Source organism: Artemia sp. Qi Xiang Cuo, chromosome 8 (assembly GCF_049724085.1).
Source record: "Artemia sp. Qi Xiang Cuo chromosome 8, ASM4972408v1, whole genome shotgun sequence".
Lineage (NCBI taxonomy): Eukaryota > Metazoa > Arthropoda > Branchiopoda > Anostraca > Artemiidae > Artemia > Artemia sp. Qi Xiang Cuo.
The window spans coordinates 7474054-7493847 of record NC_142801.1 but is presented as its reverse complement, the minus strand read 5'-3'; the positions used below and the strand labels follow the sequence as shown (position 1 = coordinate 7493847).

General features: G+C 35.7%; 1 long non-coding RNA gene across 2 annotated transcripts in view; it reads left to right on the top strand.

The window, feature by feature from the left end:
* LOC148949114 (uncharacterized) overlaps window positions 1–19313 on the top strand; it is a 42601-nt gene extending 23288 nt beyond the window's left edge. For both annotated transcript variants that reach the window (XR_016142104.1, XR_016142105.1), the window contains exons 2-3: window positions 15442–15674; window positions 18455–19313. This is a non-coding gene — a long non-coding RNA (uncharacterized LOC148949114). The remainder of the gene's footprint in view (window positions 1–15441; window positions 15675–18454) is intronic.
* The last annotated feature ends 481 nt before the right edge of the window (window positions 19314–19794 follow it).

Below are 19794 nucleotides of genomic sequence, written 5' to 3'. Positions count from 1 at the left end.
AATGACGCAAGCATATCTCACAAACAAGACTAAAAGGACCCCTTGGATCTTCAGCATGGCACACAAACATGCATATTGCGTATTAACAGCGATGTATATCTCAACAAAAGATACCTAATGGGAGAGCTATGAAGATCATTTTGCAAGAAGGGTAGATGTCCCAACTGATAAAAAGTATGCTAATGGTCCAGAACGGAATTATGCTACGACACTGTTTTCACACTACCACCAGCTCAATGACACCCCCCCCCCCCCCTTGAAAACAGAGAAGCCCCCCCCCCTTTCTTTGCTAGTGTTTCCTACTTAAAGCATTTCACTTCACATTGTTACACTATTACTGCCCCTGTGACACGTCACTGTCATTACCCCCCCCCTCTCAAAAACACTTTTCAGTCATTTCTCGTTAAAAATTTTGTTTTCAACTCTTTCAGTTGGGTTTTCGCAAGCGATTCACCCCACAGTGCCACACTATAAGTACTCTCTAGAATCCCTACAACTCCTTCCATCATCATTGTAAGGGTCTTCTAACATTTGAAACACACATGCACACACAAATACACACAAACACACACACACACACACAAAAACGCACACACGGACACACACACACAAACAAAAACACAAAACACACACAAACACACACAAACACACACGCACAAACACACACTAGCAAAGACGAATACAAAACACACACAAACAAAAACAAAAACACACACAAAACACAGACAAACACACACACACACAATCCGACACGCACGCAAAAACACAAACACACACACACAAACACATACACACACAAAAAACAATCACACACACACACACACACACACACGCACAATGAAAAACACGTATGAACAAAAAAAAACACACACAAAAAAACAAACAAAAAAACACAAAAAAACACCCACGAAAAAAAAACACACACAAACACCAAAACACATACGAACACAAAGCACACACACACACACACACACACACACACACACACACACACACACACACACACACACACACACACACACACACACACACACACACACACACACACACACACACACACACACACACACACACACACACACACACACACACACACACACACACACACACACACACACACACACACACACACACACACACACACACACACACACACACACACACACACACACACACACACACACACACACACACACACACACACACACACACACACACACACACACACACACACACACACACACACACACACACACACACACACACACACACACACACACACACACACACACACACACACACACACACACACACACACACACACACACACACACACACACACACACACACACGACACACGACACACACACACACACACACACACACACACACACACACACACACACACACACACACACACACACACACACACACACACACACACACACACACACACACACACACACACACACACACACACACACACACACACACACACACACACACACACACACACACACACACACACACACACACACACACATATACACACATGCACACACACACACACGCACACACACACACGCGCACACACACACGCGCACACACACACACACCCACACCAAAACGCACCACACCACAAAAGAAACAAAACCAAAAAAAAAAAACAAACCGAAAAAATACAAATAACCCAAACAACAATAAACATGAAAACAAGACACGAAGACGAAACACATACACAAAAACCCACACGAACACAAAACACACACAAAAATAAAACACGAACATAAAATACACACACAGAAAACACACACAAACCAAAACACACACACACACATACGCACAGTGAAAAACACACAAGAATAAAAAACACAGACAAAACAAACACACACACACACAAGAAAAAAAAACAACACACACTCACACACACACGCACACACACACATATTAACTAAAAACACACACAAACAGAAACACACACAGACAATGAAATACACACATGAACAAAAAAAACACAGACACAAAAACACACTAAAAAAAACATAAACACACACACACACAAAGAAAACACGCATACACACAAAAAAAACACACGAACACAAAACACACACACACAAAAAAGCAGACGCACCCAATGAAAAACACACATGAAGAAAAAAAAACACAGACACAAAAACAAACACACACAAAGGAAAACACACACAAAAAAACATGCACGCACACACACAAAAACACACAAACACAAAACACAAAAAAAACACAAACACACGAACACAAACACACACAAAAATATAACACACACACAAACAAACACGAACACAAATCACACAAAAAACACACACACACAGAGACAAAAAAACAACACACACGCACACACACACACACACAAACATACAAAACAACACACACATACACACATAAACAAAAAACAAACACACACACAAAACACACACACTTAAAACACACGCACAAACACACGAACACAAAACACACCCACACACAAACACAAAAACACAAACACTCAAAAACAAAAAAACACACAAACAAACAAAATGACACACACAAAAACAGACAGACACAAAAAAAAACAAAACAAAAAACAGACAAACATACAAACACACACACACACAAACACGCAAACACAAAACAAACACACAGACACAAAAACATTCACAAACATTTTTTTTTCACTGAAATGTAACACTTGGAATATTTCCATAGCGTCATGGCTTGTCACTGCTATACTTTGTTGATCTTTTAAGGTTCAATTCAGGATTTTTTCGTTGAAATGTAAGACTTGGAATATTCTCGTATTGTTTTGGCTTGCCACTGCTACGCTCTGTTGATCTTTTAAGGTTCACTTTGGAAATTTTTTTCACTGAAGTGTAAGACTTGGAATATTTTCGTAGTAGTTCACCATATCACTGCTAAACTTTGTTGATCTTATAAGATTTATAATTTTTCATTGATGTGTAAGACATGGAATATTCTTTTAGTAGTTCACCATATCACTGCTACACTCTGTTGATCTTTAAAGGTACACATTGGAAATTTTTCACTGAAGTGTAAGACTTGGAATATTCTCGTACTAGTTCGCCACATCACTGCTACACTTTGTTGATCTTTTAAGGTTCATTTCGGAACTTTTTCACTTCAGTGTAAGACTTGGAATATTTTCGTACTAGTACGCCATACCACCGCTACACTTTGTTGATCTGTTAAGGTTCACTTTGAAATTTTTTTTACTAAAGTGTAAGGCTTGGAATATTCTTGTGTTAGTTCACCGTATCACTGCTACACTCTTTTGATGTTTCAAAGTTCATTTTGGAATTTTTTCGTTGAAATGCGAGACTTGGAATATTTTCATAGTGATATGTTATGATTTATATTGTCACTACTACACTATGTTGACGTTTAAATGTTCACTTTGGAATTTCTTCATTGAAGTGTAAAACTTGGAATATTCATGTAATAGTTCACCGTATCACTGCTACACTCTGTAGACGTTACAAAGTTCATTTTGGATTTTTTTGTTTTCATTTAAATGTAAGACTTTGAAGTTTTGGCTCTGTTGGTGTTTCAAAGAACATTTCATATTGTTATGTTATGATTTACCTTGTCATTACTACACTCAGTTGACGTTTAAATGTTCCCTTTGGAGTTTTTTCATTGAAGTGTAAGACTTGGAATATTCTTGTAGTAGTTCATCATATCAATGCTACACTCTGTTCATGTTTCAACGTTAATTTCGAAATTTTTTTGTTGAAAAAGAGACTTGGAATATTTTCATAGTGATATGTTATGATTTACCTTGTCACTATTACACTATATTGGCGTTTATATGTTCACTTTGGAATTTCTTCATTGAAGTGTAAAACTTGGAATAGTCATGTAATAGTTCACCATATCACGACTACACTCTGTGGACGTTTCAAAGTTCATTTTGGATTTTTTTTTTCTGTTTTCAATTAAATGTAAGACTTTGAATGTTTTTGTAGTGTTATGTTTTGATTTATATTATCACTGCTACACTCTGTTGGTGTTTCAAGGTTCATTTTGGAACTTTTTCTTTGAAATGAGAGACTTGGAACATTTCATATTCCCAGTTAAAGATAGGAATGGGGTCGCAATTAGCGATAAGGCAAACACTAAAAAGAGAGATGGGCCGAAAATTTTTAGAACTTGCTTAACCGAGATGGAGTTGCAGAAAAAAATATAGAGGAAAATGAAAAAGTTTGTGATACCTTGGATGTGAAGGAAGATTTGTTTTGTGAGGAGGAATTAGCAACAGTACTAAAAGGATTAAAGAAAAATAAGGCTCCAGGTGCTAATTCTTTGGTAAATGAGATTCTTAAATATGGTGGCTCTGAGGTTAGAAATAAGTTATTGAAGATTATGAATATGATTTTTGAAAAAGGGGAAGAACCCAACGATTTTAGGAAAACCTTAATTAAGCCAATTTATAAGAAAGGTGATAAAAGTGAGTGTGTTAATTATCGAGGCATTAGTCTGGTCTCTGTAGGTACCAAATTACTTAGTAATATGATACTTCTTAGACTGAGAGATGCCGTAGACAAAGTTTTAAGAGAAGAGCAGTGCAGTTTTAGAAAAGGTAGAGGATGTGTCGACCAAATTTTCACTCTTAGGCTAAGAACTGAGAAGTGCATGAGTTTTCAAAGACCATTGGTCCTCAGTTTTAGAGATTAAGAGCAAGCGTTCGATTCTGTTGATAGAAGAGCTTTAGTAAAGGTTTTATCCATGTATGGTATACCAGACAAATACATTAAAGTGACTAGTGATATGTACGAGAATAACACTGCTGCGGTTAAGGTAGGAAATGAGGTTCGCAACTGGTTTCGCATTAAATAAGGAGTTAAGCAGGGTTGTGTTCTATCCCCCTTTATATGGATAATTTTGATTGATTTTGTCTTAAGAAGCACAGGAAAGGTAATGGGAGACCACAAAATCAAATGGGGAGGAAAAAGTCTCCTGGACTTAGATTATGCTGATGATTTAAGCATCCTAGATGAAAGTGTGAGCAAAATGTATGAACTTTTAGAGGTTTTGCGAGTTCAGGGTGCTAGTATAGGTTTGAAAATTAATGTTAAGAAGACTAAGTCACTAAGGCTAGGAATAAGTGAAGATGAAAAGGTGATGTTGGGTAATGAAAAGATTGATCAGGTGGACAGCTTCACTTACCTTGGTAGTATTATTAGTAAAGATGGTGGGAGCAGTGAAGATGTTAAAAATAGAATAGCCAAGGCTCAGGGTGTTTTTTTTACAGTTAAAAAAGTCTGGAAGAATAGGAAGATAAATCTGCTAACCAAGATTAGAATCTTAGAAGCTACAGTAATGACAGTGGTCAAATATGGCTCTGAAGCATGGGCGCTCCAAAAAGCAGATGAAGAATTGCTATATGTTTTCCAAAAAAATTGCTTACGGATTGTTCTGGGTACCCAGCTGACTGACCGTGTTTCAAACAATAGGCTATACGAAAAATGTTGTTCAATACCGCTCTCTAGGGCTATAAGGAAAGAAAGGTTAAGGTGGTTAGGGCACGTTGTGCGGATGAAGGATGACAGATTGCCGAAGATTGTTCTTTTCGGCCAACCATCTAGGGGTAAACAGAAAGCAGGTCGTCCCCGGTAGGGGTGGGAGGACGTCATAAAGAAAGCTTTAAAGGAAATGGGAACTTCGTGGGCGGGTGTAAAAAGGGAGGCTTTGAATAGATTGGGGTGGCGGAGGAGCGTGCGTAGCTGTGTTGGCCTCAGGCGTCTTGGTGCTGTGGTGAGTTGTTAGTAGTAGTAGTAGTTCGCCATATCACTGCTACACTTTGTTGATGTTTTAAGGTTCATTTCGGAATTTTTTCACTGAAGTGTAAGACATTGGATATTTTCGTAGTAGTTCGCCATATCACTGCTACACTTTGTTGATCTTTTAAGGTTCACTTTGGAATTTTTTTTATTAAAGTGTTAGACTTGGAATACTCCTGTGTTAGTTCACCATATCACTGATACACTCTGTTGATGTTTCAAAGTTCATTTTGCGATTTTTTCGTTGAAATGCGAGACTTGGAATATTTTCATAGTGATATATTATGATTTACCTTGTCACTACTACGCTATGTTGACGTTTAAATTTTCACTTTGGAATTTCTTCATTGAAGTGTAAAACTTGGAATATTCATGTAATAGTTCACCGTATCACTGCTGCACTCTGTGGACGTTTCAAAGTTCATTTTGGATTTTTTGTTTTCATTTAAATGTAAGACTTTGAATATTTTTGTAGTGTTATGTTGTGCTTTATATTATCACTGCTACACTCTGTTGGTGTTTCAAAGTTAATTTTGGAGCCTTTTCTTTGAAATGAGAGACTTGGAACATTTCATATTGTTATGTTATGATTTATCTTGTCACTACTACACTCAGTTGACGTTTAAATGTTCCCTTTGGAATTTTTTCATTGTAGTATAAGACTTGGAATATTCTTGTAGTAGTTCATCATATCAATGCTACACTCTGTTGATGTTTGAACGTTAATTTCGGAATTTTTTTGTTGAAATGAGAGACTTGGAATATTTTCATAGTGATATGTTATGATTTACCTTGTCACTATTACACTATGTTGGCGTTTAAATGTTCACTTTGGAATTTCTTCATTGAAGTGTAAAACTTGGAATATTCATGTAATAGTTCACCATATCACTGCTACACTCTGTGGACGTTTCAAAGTTCATTTTGGATTTTTTTTTATGTTCATTGAAATGTAAGACTTGGAATATTTTTGTAGTGTTATGTTGTGATTCAAATTATCACTGCTACACTCTGTGTGTGTTTCAAAGTTCATTTCGGAAATTTTTCTTTGAAACGAGAGAGTTGGAACATTCAATAGTGCTATGTTATGATTTACCTTGTCACTGCTACAGTCTGTTGATCTTTTAAGGTTCACTTTTGAATTTTTTCATTGAAGTGTAAGACTTAGAATAATTTTGTAGTCGTTCACCAATTCACTACTACACTCTGTTGATATTACAAAGATCATTTTGGATTTTTTTCCTGGAAATATGAGACATGTAATATTTTCATAGTGTTATGTTATGATTTACTTTGTCACTACTACAATCTGTTTACGTTTAAAGGTACACTTTGAAATTTTTTCATTGAAGTGTAAGACTTGAAATATTTTTATAGTAAGGTTTCTTTACGTTAGGTTTCTCTACGTTTAGGTTTCTCTACTTTTAAGTTAGGTTCATTTAACTTATGTTATCATGAGCGCTCTTGATAACCTATTTTAAATGAAACTAACTAAAACGTAGAGAAACTTTGAAACATCACCAGAGTGTAGCAGTTATATGGTGAACTACTACAAGAATATATCAAGTCTTACACTTAAATGAAAAAATTCTAAACTGAACATTTAAACGCCAAGAGACTGTAGTAGTGACAAGGTAAATCATAACATAACACTATGAAAATATTCGAAGTCTCTCATTTCAACGAAAAAATTCCGAAACGAACTTTGAAACATCAAGAGAGTGTAGCAGTGATATGATGAACTACTTTAAGAATATTCCAAGTCTTACAGTTCAAAGAAAAAACTCCAAAGTGAACACTTAAACGTCAACAGAGTATAGTAGTGACAAGGTAAATCCTAACATAACACTATGAAAATATTCCAAGTCTCTCATTTGAACGAAAATATTCCGAAATGAACTTTGAAACATCGACAGAGTGTAGCATTGATATGTTGAACTGCTACAAGAATATTCCAAGTCTTACACTTCAGTGAAAAAATTTCCAAAGCGTACTTTAAAAGATCAACAGAGGGTAGCAGTGATATGGTGAAGTACTACAAAAATATTCGAAGTTTTACACTTCAATGAAAAAATTTCCAAAGTAAACCTTAAAAGATCAACAAAGTGTAGCAGTGATATGGTGAACTACTACGAAAATATTCCAAGTCTTACACTTCAGTGAAACAAATTTCCAAAGTGAACATTAAAAGATCAACAGATTTCAGCAGTGGCAAGCCAAAACGCTACGAGAATATTCCAAGTCTTACATTTGAACGAGAAAAACCTGAGTTTAACCTTAAAAGATCAACAAAATGTAGCAATGACAAGCCACAACGCTATGAAAATATTCCAATTGCTACATTTCAATGAAAAAAAATAGTTGTGTATGTTTTTGTGTGCGTATTTCTTTTATGTTTGCGTGTTTGTGTTTGTTTGTGTATGTGTGTGTTTGTGTTTGTGTTTTTTGTGTCTGTGTGTTGTTGTATTTGTGTTCGTGGGTCATTTTTGTGTGTTTTTGTGTGTTTTTTGTTTTTGCGTGTTTGTGTTTGTATGTGTTAGTGTTTTGTGTTCGTGTGTTTGCGTGTGTGTGTTTTGTGTGTTTGTGTGTGTGTTTTTTTTTGTGTTTTTGTATTGTTTTGTGTATTTGTGTTTTTTTTTTTTTGTGCGAGTGTGATTTTGTTTGTGAGTTTTATTTTTCTCGTTTTTTTGTTTGTTTTTTTTTGTTTTGGTTTGTTTGTGTTTTTTTTTTGTGTTCGTGTGTGTTTGTGTTTGTGTTTTTTTATTGTATGGGTTTGTGTGTGTGTTTGTGTTTTTGTGTGTGTGTGTGTGTGTCTGTGTTTTGTGTTCGTGAGTTTTTTTTGTCTGTATGTATGCATGTTTTTTTGTGTGTTTCTTGTGTATGTGTTTGTTTTGTGTCTGTGCTTTTTTCTTCGTGTGTGTTATTCATTGTGTGTGGTTTTGTTTGTGTGTGTTTTTTGTGTGTGTCTTTTTTTTGTTGGTGTGTTTGTGTGTGTGTGTGTGCGTGTTTTTTGTGTGTGTTTGTGTGAGTGGGTGTGTGTGTTTTTGTGTGTGTTTTTGTGTCTGTTTTGTTTTTGTGCATGTGTCTTTTTTATTGTGTGTGTGTGTGTTTGTTTCTGTTTGTGTGTTTTTTTTGTTCATGTGTGTATGTGTTTGTGTTTGTGAGAGTGTGTGTGTTTTTTTTGTTTTCGTGTGTGTGTGTGTAGGTTTTTTGTCTGAGTTTTTTTGTTCAAGTGTGTTTTTCATTGTGTGTGTGTGTGTTTTGTGTTCGTGTGTTGTTTTTTATGTGTGTGTGTGTGTTTTGTGTTCGTGTGTGTTTTTGTTTTTGTATGTTTCTTCTTTTTTCGTGTGTGTTTTTGTTTGTGGGTGTGTGTGTGTTTGTGTGTGTGTGTTTTATGTATGTGTTTTTCGTTTTCATGTGTGTTTTTCATTGTCTATGTGTGTGTGTGTGTGTGTGTGTGTGTGTGGTATGGTTGGTTGGTTTGTTTGGGTTTTTTTGGTTTTTGGGGGTGTTGGGACTGTGTGTGAGTGGGATTGTGTGTGATTCTGTTGTTGAGTCGGTGTGGGTGGGTGTGATTGTGTTTGTGAGCGTATTTGTGTGGCTGTGTCTCTTTTTTTTACTGTGCGGGTTTGTGTCTGTTTGTGTGTTTTTTTGTTTGGGGGAGTGTGTGTGTTTGTGATGGTGTTTGTGTGTGTGTGTGTGTGTGTGTGTGTTGTTTGTGTGTGTGTGTGTTTGTGTGTGTGTGTTTGTGTTTTTGTGTGTGTGTTTTTTTTGTATGTAAGTTTGTGTGAGTGTGTGTTTCTTTCTGTGGTTTTGTGTTTTTTTTTTTTTTTGTTTGTGTGTTTTTGTTTGTGTGTTTGCAAGTGTGTTGTTTTTTTTGTGTGTGTTTGTGTGTGTGTGTTTCTTTGTGTGTGTGTTTTGTGTGTGTGTTTGTGTGTGTGTGTGTATGTGTCTGTTTGTGCGTGTTTTTTTGTGTGTGTGTGTCTTCGTGTGTTTTTGTGTGTTTCCAATGTTAGAAGACGCTTACAATGATGATGGAAGGAGTTGTACGAATTCTAGAGAGTACTTATAGTGTGGCAGTATGGGGTGAATTGCTTGCGAAAACCCAAATGAATGAGTTGAAAATTAAATTTTTAACGAGAAATTATTGAAAAGTGTTTTTGAGGGGGAGGGGGGGGGGGTTGATGACAGTGGTGTGTCACAGGGGCAGTAGGCTAATAATGTAACATTGTGAGTTGAAATTCTTAGAGTATCAAACTCTAGCAAAGAAAAGGGGGACTTCTCTGTTTTCAAAGTGGGGGGTGTCTTGTGGATAGCTGGGGCTAGTGTGTGTGTTTGTGTGTTTTTTTGTGTGTGTGTGTCTGGTGTGTGTTTTTGTCTGTGTGTACTTTTTTTTGTGCGTTTCTGTGTGGTTGTGTGTGTGTTTGTGTGTGTTCGTGTGTGTTTCAAATGCTAGAAGACGCTTACAATGATGATGGAAGGAGTTGTAGAGATTCTAGAGAGTACTTATAGATTGGCACTGTGGGGGGAATTGCTTGCGAAAACCCGAATAAATGAGTTGAAAATAAAATTTTCAAAAGGAGAAATGATTGAAAAATGTTTTTGAGGGGGGGATGACAGTAGTGTGTAACAGGGGCAATAATAGTGTAACATTGTAAGGTGAAATGCTTAGAGTATCAAACTCTAGTAAAGAAAGGGGGGGACTTCTCTGTTTTCAAAGTGGGGGGGGGGGTGTCATGTGGATATCTGGTGCTAGTGTGAAAAGGGTGTCGTGGCATCATTCCATTCTGGATCATAAGTATACTTTTTATTGGTTTGGACATCTACCCTTCTCGCAAGATGATCTTCCAAGCTCACCCATTACGTATCTTTTCTTGAGATATACATCACTGTTAATAAGAATTATCCATGTATGTGTGCCATGCTGAAGCTCCAAGGGGTCTTTTTAGTCTTGTTTGAGAGATACGCTTGCGTAATTCGTATTATACCTCATCACAGGAAATCCAGGGGTCTTCCAGAAAAAAACAGTGTATCAATGGCCGGAATTTTGCCAGGGCACGAATTTTCCTAGCTGAGTGCTAGAAACAGGGGTGCTCTGACGTTAGAGGGTTGCTGTAGAAACTCAGCGATAATTTCCTTATTATTACTACCTTTAAATTATCTCGAGCAAGACTGTTTTTTAGCCTCTTTCATTACCTAGCCGAAGCCATTTCCCCTTTATTTATATTGCCAAAAAAGGGAAATCTCACTAATATTAGGTTACCATAGGATGTGGGAGGGGCGTTGTCAAACGAGTAAAATGCTTTGGTAGTCTGAAGTATTTTGTGGGGTTTTAGGATTGGCTTGGGTTGAAGAACCATAATTTTTCTTATAAAATACTTGAAGAAAGTTATGTTTGGGTTGGAGGGGGGGGAGTCATGTAATACTATTCTGGCTTGAACTACAGCTTAAAAGTTAAGATGTGGACATTAAAGAATTTTTCCCATGGAAGAGATGAAAATCTAACAGGTAGCATTTCTTAATATGTCTTAAATCGCATCTAATATCACTCCCCCTACCTACCCTCCGTTGTGGCAGACTAGAAGCCCCGGTTTTCGATGTAGGCACGTGGTTTTAATGAGTGCCAACAAATGGGGAATGTCAGGTGTCACGCAATAGATGATTTTTTTTAGAATATGGTTTTTCCATATTCAAGGTACAAAATATTGACAAAGGTTTCATGGACTACTTGCTTGGGGAGCAGTACCACTGGAATGGAATGACCTTTCGAGTCCTAGCGGGTTCAAGAACTCTAGAAAAAAATGAAAGGTGTTTCGAGCGAAAAATGAAACACCGAAAAAGAATGGCTTTTCGGCGAAAAATGTCAAAATGGTATTATCTGGCAATGATGGATGCGCAATCATTACGTAAAGTGTGTACCGCCATTAAGCTAATGAAAAACGAATGCTTCTGGGGGTATCAGGTGTCGTTACGTTACAAGAGGGGATTCCCCTATGGGTTCCTGTTTTAGGGCTGCGCAAAATTGCGTCAAGAAAATTAGACCTGTCTGTTTGAAACGGGGTAAGTCGTATGACATCTTTGGAGTTCAGAGGGGTGCGTCACTGAGTCTTGGCAACTGTTTTCCCTTTAATAGAACCGGTAACCGTATTGCGTATGTGCGAGGGGTTGGTAGCTCCACTTATCTGACCTTTTAAAGGCGGGGGTTTGTCGTGAGTGTAACATGTGCTCGAAACGGGGGGTTTGTCCCACCGTGACGTCAGAGATGCGCAAGAAATCTAGCCTAGTAATACAATTTATTTCAAATATGTCCTGCAAACATAACGAACATCAACAAAACATAGAAACATCAAACAACTTAACCAACAAACAACATAACCATGAAACTATATCAACACAACATAACCAACAATAACCATCAAACAACCTTAGCATAACCAACATAACATCAACATAGCATAACATCTAACAACATAACCATCAACATAACAACATAATCATCAAACAACATAACCAACAATCATAACATAACCAAGAAACAAAATAACCATGAAACAACATCAACAGAACATAACCAACAAACATAACAACATAACTAACCAACATAACATAGCATAACATAACCATGAAACAACAACAACATAACATAACAAAAATACAAAATAACATAACATAACCATGAAACAACATCAACATAACAAAACCATCAAACAACATCAACATAACATAACCATAAAACAACATTAATATAACATAACAGCAATAACCATCAAACCACATTAACATAACATAACAACAATAACATTACATTAACATAACATAACCAACATAACATAAAATCAACATGACATAACCATGACACAACATCAACATAACATAACAACATAACATAACATCAAAATAGCCATGATACAACATAACATAACAACATAACATCATCATATAAGAACCATGAAACATAACATAACAACAATAACCATCAAACATGTGTTAATTTTCCTATGTTAACTTCCCTATCTGACCCTTTGAAAGCAGAGTAGCGATACTACTCAAATCAAGCTTGAAACGAACAAAATAACTACAAACAAGAGTTTGGGTATCGCCTCCTTCTCAGACTGTAAAAGTTGAAAACCTACTGCGTCATTGACGCTCTACTGAAAAATATATGTGTCTTGAGCAGTTTTGGGAGATATAAACAAAATCAAATTGAATGTTTGATATATAATGATATTAATCAAACAGTCCGTGGTGACGAACTGTAAGTAAGGAGCGACCCGGCTCAATGGTAACCGAAACTCTAAAAAACAGGATTTTGATACCAATAGATACATCAAAAGAATCAGATTTTAATTCTGATTTCAAATATATAAATTTCATTAAGTTTGATCTTACCCATCAAAAGTTACGTGCCTGAGAAAATTTGGCTGATTTTCGAAAAAAGGGGGAAAGACCCCCTAGAAGTTATAGAACCTTAATGAAAATCACACCATCATATTCAGCGTATCAGAGAACCCTACTGTAGAGGTTTCAAGCTCCTATCTACAAAAATGTGGAATTTTCCATTTTTTGCCAAAAGAAAGATCACGGATGCGTGTGTATTTGTTTTTTTTGTTTGTTTTTGTTGTTGTTTTTTTTCCCAGGGGTGATCGTATAGATCCAGTGGTCCTAGAATATCATGAGAGAGCTCATTCAATTGGAAATTGAAAGTTCTAGTCCCCTTTTTAAGTGACCAAAAAAACTGGAGGGAAACTAGGCCCCCTCCAACGCTCATTTTTTCCCAAAGTCACCCGATCAAAATTTTGAGATAGCCATTTTGTTCAGCATGGTCGAAAATATGATAAATATGTCTTTTAGGATGATTTAATCCCCCGAAGTTCCCAGAGGGAGGGCTAAAAGTTACGAACTTTACCAATTGTTAACATATAGTATTGGTTTTTGGGAAGTATACATAAGTTTTAGGTGTTTTTTTTTGTGTTTGGGGTAGGTACGGGTGGGTCGGGGGTTATGTTGGAGGATCTGTTCATAAAGGAAGATTTCCTGGGGGCCGGGAACTTGCCATGAAGGGGGCACCGGACTTGCCAGGATTATTTATTGGTTATTGGGAACTATACAACCATGTTCAGGAAGGATTTTTTTCTGGAGTCAGAGTCAGCGCATCAGAAAACCCTATTACATAGGTTTCAAGCTCATATCTGCAAAAATTTGCAACTTGTATTTTTTGACAGAATAAAAATATACAAATATAGAAGTTAGTTACGCACGTTAATTTGTTAAGACATCCATTTAGCAAAAGAAAAGTAAAATTTTTATGCAAATAAAAGCTGCATTAACTAAAAAGCGATCAGAAATTAAATAAAAAAACAAGTTTTTTAAACTGAAAGTAAGGAGCGACATTAAAACTTAAAACGAACAGAAATTATTCCGTATATGAAAGGGGCTGTCCCCTCCTCAACGCCTCGCTCTTTACGCTAAAGTTTGACTCTGTCTCACAACTTTATTTTTTAAAACAATAAAAAACTTTAGCGTAAAGAGTGAGGCGTTGAGGAGGGGACAGCCCCTTTCATATACGGAATAATTTCTGTTCGTTTTAAGTTTTAATGTCGCTCCTTACTTTCAGTTTAAAAAACTTGTTTTTTATTTAATTTTTGAAAGATCCATCAGTTAAAGCATTTATTTCACTGTAATTTTATTTTCATTTTCAATGCTGTAAGAACTGGAAAAGAAAATCTTGGTAATATAATTCGTTTTCAGTGAGACACCAATGACGCAGTAGGCTTTAGGTTTTTACAGTTAAAGAAGGGGGCAGTATCCTAACTGTTGTTTGTAGTGAAGTTATATCTGCCTTGAACAATTTTAGAAAGAACTAATAAATCAAACTGAATATTTATGTATAATGATATTAATTGCTGGAACATCATCAGTTCAAAATGTTACTATAATTTGAATGTTTGATTTCATTATTAGGTACCAAAGACAATATTTATAATAAAATTTGTTTTCAGTAAAGCGCTAATGACGCAGTAGGTTTTAGACTTTTACAGTGAGAGAAGGAGGCAATACTCAAACTCTCGTTTGTAGTGATTTTTGTTTGTTTCAAGTTTTATTTGCATATTCAGTTTAGGTTTCACCCGTTTTAAGATTTATTTATTGATTTACATTAGAATCTACAGTATGTTTGTTTGCATTGATTTTTTATTTAATTTCTGTTCCTTTTGGGTTTCATTTATACTTCAGTAGCAAAATATTTTGTTTTCGTTTTAAGCTTGATTTGCATATTAAATTGATGCATTACACGCTTTAAGATTTATTTATTCATTTATTTTATTACTTGTTGTATGTTTTTTGCTATGATTCTTTATTTAGTTTCTTTTTCTTTTGGTTTTATTTATTCGTAATAATAATTTCTGGTCGTTTTGAGTTTGAATTTTAACAGGTATTTGTATCTGCTGATTTTAAGTTTAAAATAGCTTTTACTTTTTTTTAAAAACTTCTTTTTCTGATTTTTTTTTAATGAGTACAAAAACAACCTTTGCATTGAAAGAAAAATTCAGACCTATCAATTGATGCCGATTCAAGAAATTTATGCTTGTTCAACATCCAGTGGAAGGTAAAAATTTATTATTTTTTTCAGTTTTTCTTTGAAAACACCCAGTCAGTGTCATGAGCGGCCAATTTTAAGATGGGCAAGACCGTATTACAGCAGTTACACCGCATGGAATTTAGATTAATTGACCCTAACTTGTGCTGGGCGATTCCATTCCGAACTTTAGATGAATGGCATCTTTCTTCTCCACTCTCTAAGATATGTACTGTTTCATAACGAATAACAATTCTCTCTACCAATCGCTTTTGACTCTTTAAAAGGTAAATATAACTTTTATTTTCAAATAAAATGAGCTATATCTCTTGTTTATACGACCATACCTTATATAAGAGCCTTATATGATCCCGGGGAATAACTTAAAACCCTTGCCACCGTACTCTGGTTGATACCAGATGCATAGGGAAAAATTCAAATGAATTTATTGAAAAAAATGTTCATTGTCAGTTTAACATACTTATGCTTATATTTATTCCTTAAAATCTTAATAAATTTTTGATTTCTTAAATTTATGAAAGTTAAAACACTTAAAAGAATTTTTTTCAGTAAAGTACAAATTATATTTTAGGTTTCAGAAAGCATAAGGTTTAGAACCCTACTCAGGTTAATTTCTGCTCCTTTTGAGTTTGAGTTATTTTAATTTCTGTTTGTTTTGGGTTTCATTTACTTATTTATACTGACGTGTGGTAGTTGTATGTTGGTAGATTATTTTATTCTATTGTTCTTCATTTTTGGTTTAATGGAGTTCTTTACTTTATTTTGAAAAAACTTATGTTGTGCAAAAAGTTTTTTTGATTAATTTTAGTTCTTCCTATATTGACATATTCTTTTTCAAGGAAAAAGACTGAGCCTCTTCAGAAGTTAAACAAGCATCCCTTGTATAAAAACAATAAACACCCCCTAGGCATAACTTAAAACCCTTGCCCTAATCTCTGTTTTTTTTTCTAACCCCAAAAGCCTTGTTATATGATATTTAGTCTATTTTGAATAGAATGGATATTTCAAAATTACTATTAGACGCATTTGGGGACAATACGACGTGTGTATAGAGGGACGGGATAGCTTCCCTCTGATTACTTTGAGTCTTAAAAAGAGCACTAGAGCATCTGATTACCAATCCAATGAGCACCCTCCAAAGTTTATATGACCATACTTTCTATATAAACCCTATACGTCTCCAGGGCATAACTTAAACCTTTACCCTGAAGGCTGGGGGAATTTGTTATTCTCAAAGACATACTTTCTAGGCCTTTCTGATAGGCTGAACAAAATGGATATATCAAAACTTTGATTGTAAGCGTTAGCGGAAATGATAGGTGTGGAGGGGGACATATGCCTTCTGATCACTTTCGACAAATAAAACACGCACTAGTCATCCGAATTTCCAATCGGATGAGCCCTTTTTGAAGCTTCTACGACAAAACTTTCCATAAAAACTTTATATGCCCCAAGGGCAAAACTTACGATCCTTGTCCTGAGAGCTATGGGAGGAGGGTTGTCACCCTCAAAGACATAATTTCCAAACCTTTCAATTAAGTTGAACAGAATGGCCATATCAAAATGTTGATCGGAAATGTTTTGGGAAGTGATGGGCATGGTGGGGGGAGGGCGATTCTTCCTCCGATTACTTTTGAATATTAAAAAGGGCAATGGCCCTCTCAATTTCCAATAGAAATAGCTATTTCTAAAATTTTTACGGCAATACTTTCTATAAGACATTATATTCCCCCAGGGCATAGCTTACAACCTTAGCCGTGAGGGCTTGGGGGGTTGTCATACTCAAAACCGTAATTTCCGGACCCTTCAACTACGTTTACCAAAATAACTATACCAAAATGTTGATCGGAAGTGTTTGATGAAATGATGGGCATGGGGGGGGGATATTCGCCCTCCGATAACTTTTGACTATTAATAAGGGCACTATCCCTCACAATTGCAAATTGAACGAGTCCTTTTTGAAGTTTTTACGACAATGCTGGCACCTAATTGCCAGAACTTGAGCATGAGCCCTTTTTGAGCTTCTACATCAGCGGTTTCTATAAACACCTTATATGCCCCCAGGGCATAAATTACAACCCTTGCCATGAGTGTTGTGAGGGGGTTGTCATCTCCCAAGACCTAATTTCCTGAACCTTCAACTACGTTGAAAGAAATGGCTATCTCGACATTAGTTTCTTAGAAATGAATGTGGCAGAAATTGAATGTAACATTCAGAAGTAGAAAGATGTCAGAAATAAAAACTTACCAATGTCTGACCATTAAACCGCTTATGCCTCGTTACTCTTCGTACTCGTAGTTCAATAGTGTTAAGTCCATCCTTTTCCGATTTTATGTTATATTCATTTAATCGAACTTTTAGTCTTGCTACATCGTAGGAATTCATACTGCAAGGTAGAAGCACTTATAAAAAAAACTACAATAGATTTTTTTCTTTAATTGCCCTTAATTCTTGATATTTGATTCTAAGATAGAATCAAAGCTACAAATTTATCCCTAAAAAAGATCTAATTAAATGCAAAGTACTAAAAGTCACCAATGATTGGCATGATATTTAGTCATCTCGTCCTTACCGAAGATAAGGAAGATGCTGCCAGAAGGAATAATGGTAAGATGTTGTATCAACAGGTTGAAAAAACTATGAGGAAGTGTTATAAGAAATGCTGCAAAAAACACTTAAAAAAATAATTTATCATTACATTCACTTATTTTCAAATTTTATTATTAGACATTAGTAGTGACTGCCCAATATATCTAAACCGTACCCTATCCCTGCTTTTAAGTGGAGCCCGGGATTCTGCAAGTGCCACATTCCATCATTCCATCAGAACCAGCAGGTACACGTTACGTCATAGGGAATGTTTTCTAAGAGACAGAGTTGTCTTTTACGCTCTAGGGAATATTCAAATAAAAACAGTGTCATCGGGGGTGGTACATTGTGCCAGGCTGGTCTCAACTGCTAAGATTCATCAGAAGAAATACTAATGGAGATTTTTTCATTAAGTTCAATCGATCGATTCTAGTTTAAACGAATTATTTTTTACAGGAAAATGCCTTAAAATGTCATATGTGTGATAACGCTTGCTAGAGGTGCCGTTTCTCAGCCATTGAGTGTCAAAGGCTGGTAATTGTCAAGGAGCATCGCAATCTAGCAATGAAGTGGCAAGTGTCCGTTGTTCAGATAAAACAATAGTCAGTTTTTGTTTATACATTTATTTTTGAGAGAAAAAGGTTGAAAAACCATTATGTGTTACGATATGCCCCAGAGAGTGTCATAAGGGACTGGTACATTGTGGCTCGCTGACCTAAATTGCTTGGAGTCATCGGAAAAAAACACTAATGGGAACTTTTCATAAAGTTTAAACGATCGATTCTAGTGTAAATTAATATTTTTTGCAGGAAAATGCCCAAAAATGCCATAAGTGCGATAATGCCTTCTATAGGGTGTCGCGTGTTGGCCATTCAGTGTCAGTGGTTGGGAATTGTCATGGAACATTGCAATCATGCTATGGAACATGGCAGTGAAATGAAATGGCTGTTCAAATAAAAACAGTGGTCATTTTTAGTTTATTATTTTATTTTTTAGAGAAAAAGGCTGAAAAACCCTTAGATGGGATAATTTGCCCCAGAGGGTGTCCCCTGGGGGTAGTACAATTTTCTACCCTGGCCTTAATTTCTAGGAGTCATCAGAAAAAACACTAATGGGGATTTTTTCATTAAGTTTAAGCGATCGATTCTTGTGTAAATGCGTATCTTCAAAGGAAAATGTCCGAAAAATGCCATATATATGATAATGGCTACTAGACAGTGTCGTTTGTTAGCCATTGAGTGCCACAGAATGTGAATTTAGAGAATTGGTTGCTAAGGTTCCCACCTTTCTTTAATTCATTGTTCTTTTGATTATATTTTAGCTTTTATAAGTTGTTTCACGTTTTGTTTTTCCATTTATTGAGTTTCAACTGCTGTTTTGTGTGTCTTAATAATGCTTGCAAATTCGTTTGTATTAATATAATTTGTATGTACAAAATTTTGTATCCCTTATATTCATTGATCCAGGATAACCTTTCAATATATTTCACTACTGTAACTTAAGCTTCTCATAGCCTATGGGCATAGGTGTGCTTATTCAAGAATGCCCTTAATATAAGTGCAAAATTCCGTTTAGAACAGAGGAAAAGTAAAAAAAAAACTTTTGTTCATGCGTGAATGTTACCACATTCTATCCGTAATAGTACTCTCGGTTTTATTTAATATCTAATAGAAATTTTATCTGATGCCTTACTTAACATGCACCTGCACACCAAGTTTAAGAAATTTCTAATAATTGATTTTCCAAAACTGCTTGTCAATTACTGATAAAATATGGAAACACAAAATCCATTTAAT